The 16,178-nt window shown below is 43.2% G+C and overlaps 1 pseudogene; it reads left to right on the top strand.

Moving 5' to 3' along the window:
* The first annotated feature begins 12,406 nt into the window (after window positions 1–12,406).
* LOC135277826 (cryptochrome-1-like) lies at window positions 12,407–12,993 on the top strand (annotated as a pseudogene).
* The last annotated feature ends 3,185 nt before the right edge of the window (window positions 12,994–16,178 follow it).

Genomic DNA, 16,178 nt, shown 5'->3' with positions numbered 1-16,178 from the left:
TGGGGGAAGGCAAGCTTCAGCGTGCCCGATGGGCTCTCCCCATTCCGGTTCATATCCGATATTGGATCCCTCTGGGTAAGCAGGGATGGGGTTACAATGGAGAGGGGCGGGAATCGTCTCACAGGGGCACTCAAACATCCCAGGGACCTTAAGTCATGGAGTCCATAAGACTCTTGTCCTCAGGACAGCCTCCAGTGCTCTTCTGTTTCAGCTCCTGGTGGAGCAAATGCTTCAGGGTGTCGGATGGGCTCTCCCTACTCCTCTTCGGATCTGATTTTGAATCCCACTGGGTAAGCAGGGAGGGGGTTACAATGGAGAGGGGCAGGAAGTCCCTCACTGGGCACAAAAAGGTCTCAGGGACCTCAAGGCATGGTGTCCATAAGACTCTTGTCCTCAGGACAGCCTCCAGTGTGCTTCTGCTTCAGGCCCTGGCGGAGGAGAAGCTTCAGGGTACACTATGGGCCCTGCATACTCCTCTTCCTATCCAATTTTGGATCTTACCAGGTAAACGGTGTTGGGTTACAATGGAGAGGGGCGGGAAGTCCTCATTGGGCACAGAAAGATCTTAGGGAAGTCAACGCATTGTGTCCCCAACCCACCCCCCGGGTGGCAGAAGCAGCAGGTTTGGGGAGCCATGGGAAACGGTCATGTGTGGGACAATGATGGGGTCAAATGTATAAGATTCTTGTCCTCAGGGCAGCCTCCAGTGGTCTTCTGTTTCAGCTCCTGGCGGAGGAGAAGCTTGAGGGTACCTGATGGGCTCTCCCTACTCCTCTTCAGATCCAATTTTGTATCCCACCGGATAAGCTGGGATGGGGTTACAATGGGGAGGGGCGGGAAGGTCCTCACTGAGCACAGAAACATCTCAGGGACCTCAAGGCATGGTGTCCCCACCCCGCCACCCGGGTGGCACAAGCAGCAGGTTTGGGGAGACTTGGGAAATGGGCGGATGTGGGACAAAGCTGGGGTTAATCCATAAGACTCCTGTCCTCAAGACCGCCTCCACCGCTCTTCTCCTTCGGCTCCTGGTGGAGACGAAGCTTCACTTTTCACAATGGGCTCTCCCCATTCCCCTTCGGATCCCACCGGGTAAGCATGGATGGGGTTACAATGGAGAAGGGCTGAGAAGATCTTCACTGGGCACAGAAAGATCTCAGGACTTCAAGGCATGGTGTCCCCACCCCACCACTCGTGTGGCACAAGCAGCATGTTTGGGTAGCCATGGCAAATGGCTGTATATCGGACAAAGATGGGGTCAAATCCATAAGATTCTTGTCCTCAGGGCAGCCTCCAGTGGTCTTCTGATTCAGCTCCTGGCAGAGGAGAAGCTTGAGGGTACCCGATGGGCTCTCCCTACTCCTCTTCGGATCCGGTTTTGGATCCCGTCGCTTAAGGAGTGATGGGGTTACAATGGAGAGTGGTGGGAAGTTCCTCACTCGGCACAAAATAATTTCGGGGATCTCAACGCATCGTTTCCATTAGAGTCTTGTCCTCAGGACAGCCTCCACTGCTCTTCTGCTTCAGTTCCTGGCAGAGGAGAAGCTGAGCGCGCCCGATTGGCTCTCCTTACTCCTCTTCAGATCCGAATTTGGATCCCACCGGGTAAGCAGGGATGGGGTTACAATGGAGAGGGGCGCAAAGGTCCTCTCTGGGCAGTGAAAGATCTCAGGGATCTCAAGGCATGGTGTCACCACCCCGCCTCCCAGCAGGTACCCCTGATGCAACAACCCCTGCACACAGCGAAACTCAATCCCCTTGGCTTGCTCCCTGGCGTCCTTGGCAGCCAAAAGATTCAGTGCTTGAGGGCAGTTTCCCCAGGGGCATAGTGATGGATGGCCCTCAGGAACGAGAGAAGAAGTACAGGTGAATTGCCACAGTACCTTTTGGAGAAGCCAGCGGGCAGCCACGCAGCCATCCAGTGGGACATGGAGACTGAGAAAGCTTCCCTGTCCCAGACAGGTATGGAAGCCCGCGTCTCTACCTTTATCACACCTGCTCAATCATCCAGTAACAGGTTTGGAGAGGAAACAGACAGGAAATGGATCCCCATGAACTTCCTTCCTGCTGTACTTGGAAGTGTTCTTTGTTGAAAACAGTGAGCCAGACCATGAAGTCCTTAGGCTTCTCAGAAGAGGGCAGACAGAGAAAGTGGGAGGACAGAGAATAGGCCAGAATCCAGGCCAAATACAGCACAATGCCACTGCCACGGGCATCTGGGGAGGAGTGCCAAATGGTTGACTTGGCCAGAAAGGCCAGCATTGGAGGGACAGAGATGCTTGCCACATCCCATTCTTGGCATCCTTATGGTTCCTGTATGGAGCTGTGTCTAGCGTTCTCAATGAGGTCATAAGCGAGAGAAGTGATAACTATCTTCTTTGAGGTTTATGTTTACCCCTACTGCAGATGAGCTGTGAGCTGTGCTGAAGCTTTTGTCTTTGGCTGGGGTGTGATTGTCTTGGTCCTAGTAAAGAGGCAGTTCAGGATGGACAGGTGACTGAAATATACGCTGGGCCACCACAGCTCCCTCCACAGTTTGCCTAGACCTTCCTTTAGAAATGTCAGCTGGAATTGCCGGGTAAATGACTGACAACCTGCCACACAACCCAGGCAGCAACTCAGGGAGAGGTTCACCAAAAGAAAGGCCGTCGTGCAAGAAACTGCTCTCTGTTGGACAGGGCCATGCATCCCAACACACACACGCACACTCAGATGTACAGAGAGAGAGGGAGAGAGAGAATAATCTGAGACAGAGAGACATACACGTGCACACAAACAACACACACACACCCACCACACACAGACATACAGCAGTGGCACAGTAACACCCAGCCCCAGGCAGTCCCTTAAGGTACACGGTTCTGATCTTCATGACTATGACCACTGGGTGAGAGAGCAGCCCATGGGCACACAGGAAGACATGTACTTCGAGATGACCAGGCCACGACAAATTGGGGAGACCCACCTGTACTCCCTTGGCACGGACCTGAGGCTGAGATTCTGGGCTGCTTCCCCTGCGATCCCTCCACCTGAAGTCTCTTTCTTTTGGTTGACCCTTCATGAATCCTGGCCTCCAGAGAGTGTCCTGTGGACGTCCTGGCGGGGAGTGGCCTGAGTCTTGTTTCTGACTCACTGCCACAGGGTGCTCATCCTTTGTCGGGTCTCAGGTACTCGTTGCCCGGCAACAGTGAACGTCACAATGACCCGAGGAGTGGCTTGTGCCTCGTGCATGCGCACTGGTGAGGCCAACTCGCGCCTGGCTCTGGGAACTCAGGCTGCGAGCCCTTTAAGAAATGGTAGAGGCCGGGCGCGGTGACTCACGCCTGTAATCCCAGCACTTTGGGAGGCCGAGGCGGGTGGATCACGAGGTCAAGAGATGGAGAACATCCTTGTCAACATCGTGAAACCCCATCTCTACTAAAGATACAAAAAATTAGCTGGGCATGGTGGCGCGTGCCTGTAATCCCAGCTACTCAGGACGCTGAGGCAGGAGAATTGCCTGAACCCAGGAGGCGGAGGTTGCGGCGAGCCGAGATCCCGCCATTGCACTCCAGCCTGGGTAAGGAGCGAAACTCCGTCTCAAAAAAAAAAAAAAAAGAAAAGAAAAGAAAGAAAGAAATGGTAGAGCTGCAGGGACTGTGGTGGCGGCTATCCAAGTAGGCAATGCGGTATCAAAGTCAAAAATCAATCTCTCCCGTGGAAGTTTGAAAGAACTCCTCTAATTGGACGAAAACATGAATGGGGCAGGAATAACTTCAAGGTTAAAATTCTGCCGCTCTTTACCTATAGGGATTCCTCCCTTGGTTCCCCTCCCACTGCAGCGTGGAAGCTCTCTCTTTCTCTCCCTCTCTCTCTCTCGCTCGCTCTCTCTCTCTCTCCCTAGTAAATCACTCTCTGTTGAACTCTTTGGGTCCACAATATTTATTCGAAAGGTAAGCTTACCATGCCTCCAGCGCCCTTTTCCCCATTCCTGGGGTAAGAGAGTCCAAGGACCCGGGCACATCCAAGCCGGGAACTGGGAGCGTCTTCGGGACATCCCCTCTCCATCCCCGGCTTACATTCCCAACTGAAGGTTAGTTCTTTACTGTAATAGACCTACATCATGCATTCTTTAACATTCCTGTGGGTAAAGATAGTTAATTTCTCTTCACCTTTACCTGGTAAGACAGACAATGCACATGGACAATCATTTCTTAGGGATTTACTGTAAAACCAACTTCTTTTTCAAAAATAATCAAAGTGGACCTTTCAGATGTTAATTTCCCTAAGAAAACTACCTTGACATGATATGTAGATAATTTACTTCTCTGCTCAGAGTATAAGCAAGCCTCCATAGAGGATGGAATGTCTTTATCATAGCAACTAACTTCAAAGGAATACAAGGTCTCAAAAGAAAAACTTCAGTTCTGTTGGAAACAATAAGGTATTTAGGTCACTTAGTATCAAAGGAAGGCCTTGTTATCAATCTGGATAAAATGAAAGGAATATTAGTTTTCACTACCCCCAAAACTAAGAAACAATGGAGAGGTTTTGGGGGATTAGCAGGATACTGCAGAAATTGGATTCCTACCTTTTCCTTTAAAACTCAACCTTTATATATTTTTTTAAAACACAATAAGACAGACCCCCTGGAATAGACAGAAGAAAATTAGTTACCAATGGAAGAAATGTGAAAGAGTGTTATAGATGCCCCAGGATTAGTACACCAAATTACAATATTCCCTTTTCATTGTTTGTTTATGAAAATCTGGGAAACACCTTAGGTGTTCTGATGCAAAGCCATGAGATCAAAATACACCTGTAGGATACTATAGTAAACAGCTGGATTCTGTGGCTGAAGGATTCCCATTTGCATGAGAAGAGTACCTGCTACAGTTCTTTCTCTATTACTGTTGATAAGAGCAACTGAAGAAATAATGATGAGATCTCTCCTCACTGTCTTTGTCACATTCTGTGGGAGTGCTTCTAACCTCATCGCACTCAACAGTGTTTGATTAGTAGAATAACTTTTTATGAAGTTCTTTCTCTCTCTGCTCCCCATATTACAATTTCCAGATGTAATAATCTAACTGCTGTCACTCTTCTGCCCTGTCTTCAGATGGCATGCTGCATGATTGCATATTAACTGACCAGCTTCTTTCTCCTGGAACGGACCTGCAAATAAACCCCTTACTAACACTAACGTTACTTGGTTTACAAATGTATCTTACTTAAAGGATTAATCTGTAATTTATCATGCAAGTAATGCTGTAGCATCTTTGGCTTAGAATTTCAACAGTGCATGCCTTCCAGGAGCAATCTCAGCCCAAGAAGAGTGAATAACACTAAGTAGAGCCTAGCAACTGGTAAAGGAATGAATGCTAATATTTATACAGATAGCAGATATGCTTTCAGAGTAGCTGAAGACTTTAAAAATGCTATGGAAACAAAGACGATTTTTAACCTCTTCCAGTCAGTCCACAAAAACAGATGCCTTTTTTGAAATTATTGGAAGCCACATTATTCCCAAAATCATTAACTGTGATCAGGATTCTAGGCCGTTAAAGTCAGACACTCCAGCAAGCATATAAAATCAGTTAGCAGATAATATAGCAAAAAGGACTACCGTAAAGATATCTGAATAAGAAAATTGACCCATTTTATTTTTAAGGAAGCACCTAATTTTGATATAGAATTATCTCAATACAAAGCTCCAAAAACAGAATGAGAGATTTGGGAAACAAAAGAGAAAATGTGCTTCTCCAACACTAAGCTATGATATGATTCAAATCGTCTACGCTTACTTCCAACCAAAATACAGTCACCTTTCTTTTGTGTGGGACTTAACTCCTGAGAGCCTCAATAAAAAGACTGCTTGGGGAAAACAGTATATTGAAAACGTTCTTCAACTGTTGCTTATAAAGTATAGGATGATTGCAATAGCTGCCCAAAACACAATCCAGGGAAACCTTCACATAGCTCTCATCAGTTTGTGTTCCTTTACCAAAAGGCCCTTTTGAGGCATGGCAACTAGATTTTATTCAGCTACCACCTTCACAAGAATATAAGTACATTCTTGTTTTCTCTTTGGATAGAAACATTTCCATACACAAGAGCAGTAGCCTTAGCAGTAAGTAGAATTCTCTTAAAGAAAATTATTTCAACTTAGGAGTTCCTCTAGAACTTTATAATGACAGTTATTCATTTTACTGATATATAATCCAATCAATATGAAAAGTCTGGCCCAGTCTGCAGCATTTTCATTTTGCCTCTCACCTTTGTCATTTAGGTTAGTGAAACACACAAATGGAATAATTAAAACTCAATTTACAAAATTAACTGAGTTTTTTTTAAGTTCCTTGGCCAAAAGCTCTTCCATTCGTTTTGCTTAAGCTAATATCAGCCCCTTTTGGCAAACACCAGAGGTCTCCATTTGAAGGCATAACAGGCAGACCTATGAAATTGTCTCAAGGAAATTGTAAATGTATGATATTAAAAGGGGATATGCTGTATTATTGCAGTGGCCTTATAAGGCAGCTAACTAACAACTATGATTTAGGAAGACTCTTTCCATAGCAGGCTCCTAGGAGACAAAACACTCAAACACCACAGATTTCAACCATGAAATTTTGTCTGTTAGAAGCAGTATCTTCCAATGGACTCTCTAAGGCCAACATGGTGAAACTCCATCTCTACTAAAAAATACAGAAAGGAATCTTCTTAGGTGCTCCTAATCAACCCTTGTGCAACTAAGCTGAAGGAATTGGATCCTGGATATATGTCACCCATTTAAGGAAAGCAATTTTGCCGGTTTGGACTTTATCTCAAACAAGTAATACAAAATTAAAATTCTTTAGAACCAAAAAGGAGGAAAAGATAACATTTGAGGTAGTCAGCTTTCCCAACAGCTCAGCCCAGGCCTGTATCTAAATAAACACAATATTGATAATTGTTAGTAGATAGGAAAGTTCCTACCAAATTTCTTTCTTTTTGTTGCTAGTTCTTATGTTTTGTTGCTATTATCACCAGCTGTTGCCCATAAAACAAGCCTCTGAGGACTAGGCCAATATATTACAGGAATATTTGTTGGGTTTGTAATCTCATGTACCTCTCTGGTTATTCTAGCCTACTATAGTGGGTATCCCCTTTCCAAGAAAAAGATTGCATAGAATATCAGAAACAGATCCATGTATCTCAAAACAATCATCAGTGCATAACACCAGTAGGACTAAGAATTAGGTACATCACTGGCCTATTAAACACTTTACAAAACAAAGGACATGGGAAGAACTTTCCTGTATAAGAGACCAGTTTGTTAGCTTTCACTCTCATGCTGCCCCAATTGAAAGATAATACAACTGGATTTCAAAATAGTGCAACACACATTTGGAACAGTTTGATCTGCTTTACCCACTCTTTTCCTCAGCTTGGTCAGCTTGCCCTTTTATATTCTTACAAAAGAATCACACCACAAATATGCGGCCCAATAACACTAAAAACATGAAATACTGTCTAAAAAAACAGTGTGTCCACATCATTCAATTACAAATTACTAATTGACTGCCACTGAATGGGCACAGTGACCAGGCAATTATTCGCTAGCTCCAAATAAAATGCCTTGGCGTGCAGTGCCAGTCCATGACCACAGTTACCACTACAATGCTTAGGATGATGTTCTTTAGGTTATGCTTCAACACAAGGTCAAATACCCTTTGAAAGCCCACATATCTTTCTGTTTTACCATCTCATTGGGTTCATTCTATATTCCATTGGCATTAATCATTTAGGTATCAATAACTTAGGTATTTAATATAATCCTTTAGCTTCCATCTTTTTTCCACAACTGAGTATTGAGTGTATAATATCACATAGAGGCCTAATTGAGTGTATAATATCACATAGAGGTACAAAAGAAGACTCCAAATGACAGCTACATAAGTATTCCATTATTATACAATGAAGTTTATTTTATGAGAAAGGCTGTGTTACAAAACTATATGACTTTAGGCATACTCACTGCAGCCCAAGGAAGAACCTGCACTACCGTAAAAACTGAGTGTTGTGTCTATATCCAAATAAATTAGATAAAATTACTAAATTAATTGCTGAAAGGAAAAGCTAAATAACTAACCTTTCAGATCCAACACCTTTTCTGAATGATTGGCTAAAGAGCCGGTTTGGACCTTGGGAAGCCTGGTGGCTCATTACTTATTCTAGGAATTGTAATTACTTGTTGTGTTTTGTTATGTTTTTGTCCTCACTGCTGCTACTGCATTTGTTTTCCATAAAGTCAACATACAGCTGAAAAAACTAATAGACATTCAAAAAATTACATTAATTAAAGATATAGCCATATAGCCTGTCTCAGGTCACAAATTCACTTCTCTCATACTGCTTTAAATTTGGCTTATATTCCACCAGCTTTGTAGCCTGAAAAGATCCTCCTGCTGTAGAACATGGCACTCTCTGAATGAACCTTGCTAGTGATGTAGGACTAAGCTCCATAACATAAAAAGAGCTAAATCATTTGAGTGTATCTATAACAATTTCTCCTAAAGATCTTGATGGAAATATAAAATTAAATAATTTCAACTAAAAATAATTACAACCTAAAACTTTTGAAACTTGAAATTATCCTGAGCCTTGAAGGGATGCAGCTTTGCAATGTGAGTCACACAACTTCTGCTTTTTTTTCTGTACGTAATTAAGATCAAACAGAACTAGAGAAAAGACTCCCTTCTAGATCACTATCCCTCTTCATGGATGTATAAAGTATAAATAATCTTCCTTGGAATGTGCAATCTATAACCAACCAAGTCACTGTAGTGCATATGCCTGGATTTGTATGGGAAATTGCTAGCAGTGGTGAATATCCAAGTTACAGGTGGTGAATCCATATGGATCTTCAGCAACCTCAAAGAATTTGACTAAGGGACAGAAGGCAGAAGAAGAGACTCAGGCAAGTTTTAGAGCAAGAGTAAAAGTGTATTAAAAAGCTTCAGAACAGGAATGAAAAGAAAGTAAAGTACACTTGGAAGAGGGACCAACAAGCAACTTGGAGGACAAGTGTCCCATTCGTCCTTGGACTTAGGGTTTTATGTGCTGGCACACTTCCAGCATCTTGCATCCCTTTTCCCTTGATTCTTCCCTTGGGGGTGGGCTGCCTGCATATTCAGTGTTCTGCTGGCACTTGGAAGGTGAGCATGCACAGTGTGTTTACTAGAGCTGTACACATGCTCACCCAAAGCATTCTTCCCTTTGCAGGTGAAATGCCCCCAGAAAGTCATATACCAGTTAAACTCTCATTTTGCTTCTTAATGCACATACTTGAGACCACTCACCAACTCCTGAGATCTCACTGGGAAGCTGGTGATCATCGGCTCGTTATCATCATGTTTGTCTGACTACCTACTGTAACAAAATGTTTTATTCCTACCGAAATATTTCTGTCTGCGCCTGTATAAGTGAAACCTTAACTCCTTCACTTTGGAAATGCTGAGCCCATTTGTTCAGTCAGTGTTTTCCAGGTTTATAGTCAAATAAACTCTATACCTAATGATACTTTTAAAATCTCATTATTTAAGGTTCACACAAACTAAGAAGAGAAAAGCAAACTGAAGTCTATTATCATGTGCATTGAACATGCACAAATGGAAGTGCCCAGCAAAGACTAAACCGAAAGGATGATTAAAACTTAGGCTTAAATACCATCTTAAGCGAAACCAAGGAAAAGGAGTTTTTCAGCTTCTAGGTGGTAGAGGCAAGTTATGGGTAGCTGACCAGGAAAAAATGTGGTAAACAAAGTTGTTGAGTAGGCTTTGTTATGCAGATTTCAGTCAGTGCCATTGCCACTGAAAAATAATTAATAGTCCTCTTCCTGGTACAAGTGAGAAAGATTTCTTTTACAAGTGAAAATTTCCTTTAAAATGTAATTTTCCTTTACAAAAGAAAAACTCTACCCTGTTTTTAGAGCTTTGCCTGCATCTGCCGCTTCTTAATGGATTTTAGTTTGAAATAATCCAAATGCCAAGTAGGTATCCTTTGGGGTGGCATATTCTGGTACTCTTCAGTCAAACACTCCACAGAAAGAGCAACTTGAACACACTACTTTAAGTCAAACCTCAAGCTGATCAAATTCTGTGAACATGACACTTAGGAACACTCCAGGTACATCATCTTTTAGTTAACATGAAAACTAAGCACTTGTATACAATAAAATGTTTTCTGTTTGCTGTTCTGTTTTATCACAAGCCATGGAACAATAGAAAAAAATATCCACTATAATTTTATTTTATTTTATTATGAAATATTTCAGCAAACAAAAGAAAGTAAAAGAATGATGGAATAAGCACTCATACTTTTGTTCTTTAAACAAATCATTGCATTTCTACTTTCCAGCTATATTTATCATTTCTAAAATTTATATTTTATTTTCAGACTTTCAGACCGATCTCATCCTTTTTGATAACCTTTTGATACTTGACCACATTTTAAAATTACTTTTTATTTCTTAAAATGCATTAAGCTACTTATTCTATATTCCGTATCTATCATTAAAGGATCTCCAGCATTTCTTAAATAGTTTTCTTGTTGTTGTTTCTGATGATCTTTTTCATAGATTTTTTCCATGAGTTTTATCTATTTAAAAAATTTATTTCAATCATCTGAAGTTTATTTGGAAGAACTCTTTAACTCCCAAGTTTAAGTGTTTTAAGAGATTTGGGGTATGCACCAGCCAAATGCTATACAAAAGACATGTTTTACGTTCATTTTTTTTAGTTTTGGGAAGGCTACAGAGATGGTATATATATTTTGGCCTCAAACCTATATAATAATGGATTTGGTTAGAAAATTGAAGAGCAAGCATCACATCTGTTCCCTCCAGACCTGAAACCCAAGGCCGAGGTGGTTGCCTTTCTTTCTCTCTGTGGGGAGAGTTGGCTTCCATGCTCCTCTTTTGGTCTCCATTTGATGGTGAGTGCTCTTCAGTGTCCCTAGATCTGTGTGGGGGTCTTGGCTGGATCTCCCACCTTGAGTGGGTCCTGTGCTTTGCTTTCTTTCCCTATGTCAAGCCCATTAAAACAAAGGCCTGGGAGCCATCAGGGTTGACAGATACCCCAGGATAGCTACTGGCTTTAAGACTTTGCCACTTCTCTGAAGTCTAGCCTTTTCACTGTTTTTGTCCTCTGAGAGTTCTCTACAATTTTTTGTTTGTATGTAGCAGGTTTTAAATAACGTTTGGGGCCGCTGACGCGGCCGCGGCAGAGTCACCTGGGCAGCCTCGGGACCGGTCACCAGCCGGCAGCCGTCCAGCGGCCTCGACCACCGCCTCCGTCCTCCATCCCCGGTCCTTTGGGCCAAGAGACAGCAGCGCCGCCGACAGGGGCCCACTCCCCTCCCGTTCTCCTCGGTGACTCACCTCGGGCGGGCCGTTTGGTCCTCAGGGGCCGCCTTGGTGGGGCGACGTTTCCATAACGAACTTCCTGGGGCTGTCATGGCAACTGGAGCTCGTGGAACTTGCTCAGGCTCCGGAGGTCCGCGGCCCTGGAAGTGACGCGTCGCCTCCAGACGGTGGCAGCGGGCGCGGGCTCTTAAAGGCATCACGCCCGGACTCTGCGGACTGGGCAACCTCCTTTCATCTTCCGCCTGCGCCCCAGCACCCCACGTTCTCCGGTCCCCTCCTTGGAGTCATTTTTTCCTGACCCCCTCTGCCGCCCTGTCCTCACTCCCCGGATGAGGCAGTTCTCTTGGAAGCGAAAGTTATGAGCTGGAGCCTCCTTCCTGGAATTTTCTGTGAAGGACCCGCCGTGCCCCCCGGCATGGGGGTGAACGCCGTGCACTGACTCCACGACAACCCCGCCCTGAAGGAGTGCATTCGGGGCGCCGACGCCATGCGCGGCGTCTACGCCCTGGACCCCTGGTTCCCAGGCTCCTCCAATGTGGGCATCAACAGGTGGCGATTTTTGCTTGAATGTCTTGAGGATCTGGACGCCAATCTACGAAAATTAAACTCTCGTCTGTTCATGATTCGTGGACAACCAGCAGATGTGATTCCCAGACTTTTCAAGGAATGCAACATTACTAAACTTCCAATTGAGTATGAATCTGAGCCCTTTGGCAAGGAACGAGATGCCGCTATTAAGAAACTGGCAACTGAAATAATCCACGCTTTGATAAAATGGAAGGAAACCTTATCTGTGTTCAGATTCCTTGGGATAAAAATTCTGAGGCTTTAGCCAAATGGGCAGAAGGCGGGACAGGCTTTCCGTGGACTGATGCCATCATGACTCAGCTTCCTCAGGAGGGCTGGATTCATCATCTAGCCAGGCATGCAGTTGCTTGCTTCCTGACACGGGGAACCTGTGGATTAGTAGGGAAGAAGGAATGATGGTGTTTGAAGAATTATTGCTTGATGCAGATTGGAGCATAAATGCTGGAAGTTGGATGTGGCTGTCTTGTAATTCCTTTTTTCAACAGTTTTTTCACTGCTATTGCCCTGTTGGTTTTGGTAGGAGAACAGATCCTAATGGAGACTCTATCAGGTGTTATTTGCCTGTCCTAAGAGCCTTCCCTGCAAAATATATCTATGATCCCTGGAATGCACCAGAGGGTATCCAAAAGGTAGCCAAATGTTTGATAGGAGTTAATTATCCTAAAGCAATGGTGAACCATGCTGAGGCAAGCCGTTTGAATATTGAAAGAATGAAACAGATCTATCAGCAGCTTTCACAATATAGAGGACTAGGTCTTCTAGCTTCAGTACCTTCTAATCCTAATAGGAATGGAAGCTTCATGGGATATTCTGCAGAAAATATCCCAGGCTGTAGCAGCAGGGGAAGTTGCTCTCAAGGGAGTGGTATTTTACACAGTGCCCATGGCGACATTCAGCAAACTTACCTATTGAAGCAGGGAAGAAGCTCCATGAGCACTGGGCTTAGTGGTGGGAAACATTCTCGTCGGGAAGAGGACACACAGCACGAATTAGAAAACATTCAGGAGGAATACTGTTGCAGCTGAAATTGGTGGGGAGTTCAATACTTTTCAATTAGTTATTTAAAAATATTCTTCATCGATGGAAAGCAGTTACATACTGAAATATGTTGTCTCAAATGACATTTCTGTGGTTTTTAACGTTTTAATGAATTTCACAGAGAACAAGTGGTAATTTGTATACAAAAAACTTGGCAAGATAATTTGCTTAATGTAAATATAAATAGTCACAATTGTTATAGACCCATCAGTATATTTTTGATAATTTTTCATGTATGGTAAAAGTTAAAATGAGAAATTGATATTCCTCAAAGTTTTGACAGTCAGTGGGAAAAAAGGAGGTTTTTGGACTTTCTTAAAAGACTTAAAATTTTAGGACAGAATTTTCTTAACATTGTTGTTTGATCTAACTTAGCACTCTTTGATAATGTTTTAGATAATGTGCATAATCAAAATTGGTATTATAGCCTCTGTTAACACAGATAGTATATGTTTTAAACTTTCATGTAAACATTTTTTGACCCAAACCTGTGGAAGTTTCGTGTGTTAAGTTCTCTTTGTCTGCTTCTTTGTTGATTTATTACTAAAATGACCTTGGTACTAAAGTATGTGCAAATATTAAAAAAAAAGTTTGTTTCCAAGCACCTTAACATATTTTTTAAGTGTCGTTAAGTGTGTCTGCTTCACGAAATGTCTCTCTTAAATAATAATGTAAAGGCAGGAAATTTTCTCACCACAGTCTGAAGTTCTTTTACTTTCTCTAAATTTTCAAACATCTTGAAAATGTTGTCTTTAATCATTATTTCAATTTTCTCGCTGTCTACTAAGAGAGCTTTCCTGTAGTATAAGGACTTCGTTTATTTTTATTCAGAGTGAGCTGAAGTAGTGTCAAATAGTAGATGCTCAGATAGAAATCTGCATGTTCATTTATTCCAAAGTGCTCTTGGAATGACCAACGTCAGAAGGGAGACGATAGAAGCAGGATGGAGCGAAGGACCACCTGAGCTTCAACGCCATCTCAGTGGAAGCCTCAGCTGACACCAGTGGGAGTTTTGAAGATGGGATGAAACTTCAGAGCTGTCTGTGGTGGGGGCAAGAGAACTGGGACTTTGTACCCATATCAGTCAGTCATGAAATGTAGGTGGTCACAGGAATGGGGATGTGAACTTGAGTGAAATGGCTTTCCACAGCTATGGCAAACCCCAAAGGAGGGCTGGTAGATGCGGACTGTGTGCTAACAGCCTTGGCAGCAGCTAGAGTAATAAGTTCTTTATCCTTGAACAGGGATCTGGGAGCTGCATCCGAGAGTCCACCACATATGCTTATCACTGCACCATTAACAATTTTGCTTCCATCCCCATCACTCTGGCTATGGTCACTAATGCCTTCCATGGCCCTGAAGCTAAAGCAGATTTTTCAGTTTATTTTTGGTTTTGGTTTTGTTCTATAATAGGCATGCAGTTCTACTTACCGTTTCCTCTTCTTGAAAAGCCCTTTTGTCCCACTTCTGTACCACGACTCTCTCTTCTATTTCTCCTGCCTCTCTCGCTGTGCTGTGGTGCTCTCCCTTCCTGCTCATCCTTCCCTTTGCTGAACCCAGGCAACGTCTCAGACCCTCTCCTCTCCCTCTTCCATGCATTGTCTTTAAGTAACCTCACTTACATCTCTGGTGATAACTCATTTTTGAAGGTTATGAATATTTAACTAAAATCTCTGTATTTGCCAAATTGTTTTTAGAGAAAGATGTATCCATTACAACATCAGTAGCAGTATACGTATATATCCATAAAGATTTCTATATCAATATCGGGTTGAAAACAAAACAATAAGCACTCATATATTTACCACCCAGATTAAGAAATAAAATATTACGAATGCATTGGAAGCAGTTCATATGCTCCTCCCTAATAATAATAATATTCCCCTCTCTGAACCCTGTGTTAGCCGCAATGCTGAATTTGGTGTTATTGCTTACCCACAGATCATTGTAATGCTCCCTATACCAAGCACCATGACCTTCCTTAAACAAAGGCTGCCTTACCAGTTTTACCAAGTATCAGGGATTTTTTTTTTTTTTGAAACGGAGTTTCGCTCTTGTTACCGAGGCTGGAGTGCAATGGCGCTATCTTGGCTCACTGCAACCTCCCCCTCCTGGGTTCAGACAATTCTCCTGCCTCAGCGTCCTGAGTAGCTGGGATTACAGGCACCCGCCACCATTCCCAGCTAATTTTTTGTATTAGTAGAGACGGGGTTTCACCATGTTGACCAGGATGGTCTCGATCTCTTGACCTCCTGATCCACCCTCCTCAGCCTCCCAAAATGCTGGGATTACAGGCGTGAGCCACCGCGCCCGGCCGGATTTTTTTTTCTTCATAAACTTTATATATGTAGTCAGTTTCACAATGAATTCTTTCATACACAAGAAAAAAATAACCTTTTTGTTTCTCATAGCTGCCTTGAGACCCACTCTTTAATCATGCCTCTCCAGCTACAAGGAAAATCTTGGCAAGTGTTACAACTTTTCCAGGACTTCTTTGATATTAACGAATAGGCTAAATGTTAGGTATTAGAATTACTTCAAAATTGATGTTAGGCCAGGCGCAGTGGCTCACGCCTGTAATACCAACACTGTGGAAGGCCGAGGCAGATGATCAATTGCGGTCAGGAGTTTGAGAACAGCCTGACCAACATGATGAAACCCTATCTCTACTAAAAATACAAAAATTAGCTGGGCATGGTTGCGGGCACCTGTAATACTAGCTACTTGGGAGGCTGAGGCAGGAGAATTGCTTGAACCTGGGAGGCGAAGGTTGCAGTGAGGTGAGATTGTGCCACTGCACTCCAGCCTGGGCGACAAGAGCAAGACTCCATCTCAAAAAAAAAATTTGATGTTAAACTTTCAGGTTTTTTGTTCAATTTAAAGCTTTCTCCCCTCTCTAGTTCTGAGCTGATTGAGACTCAGAAACCTTCCAAAAATTGAAAGACTCAAGGTTGTATTCTTTAACAAGTTTCCATCTCACTGCCCTACTCCTTTTCCACACCAAACTTTTCTTTGTCATTATTGGGGTGGAGTTAAGAGGAATGATGGGAAGGGGAACAATGAGAAAAGGATAGTGAAGTTGTAGCCTGGCTGGCATTAATGTCATGCGAGAGTGGTTCATGTACAAATGCTGACTCTACCTCTCAATCTAAGGAATGCTCAAATGGAGGCT

The sequence above is a fragment of the Aotus nancymaae genome, unplaced genomic scaffold (genome assembly GCF_030222135.1).
Source record: "Aotus nancymaae isolate 86718 unplaced genomic scaffold, 86718_ANA_hifiasm-v0.15.2.pri h1tg000033l, whole genome shotgun sequence".
Classification (NCBI taxonomy): domain Eukaryota; kingdom Metazoa; phylum Chordata; class Mammalia; order Primates; family Aotidae; genus Aotus; species Aotus nancymaae.
Note: the sequence above shows the minus strand (reverse complement) of the source record. Positions and strands in the feature narration are given on the sequence as shown.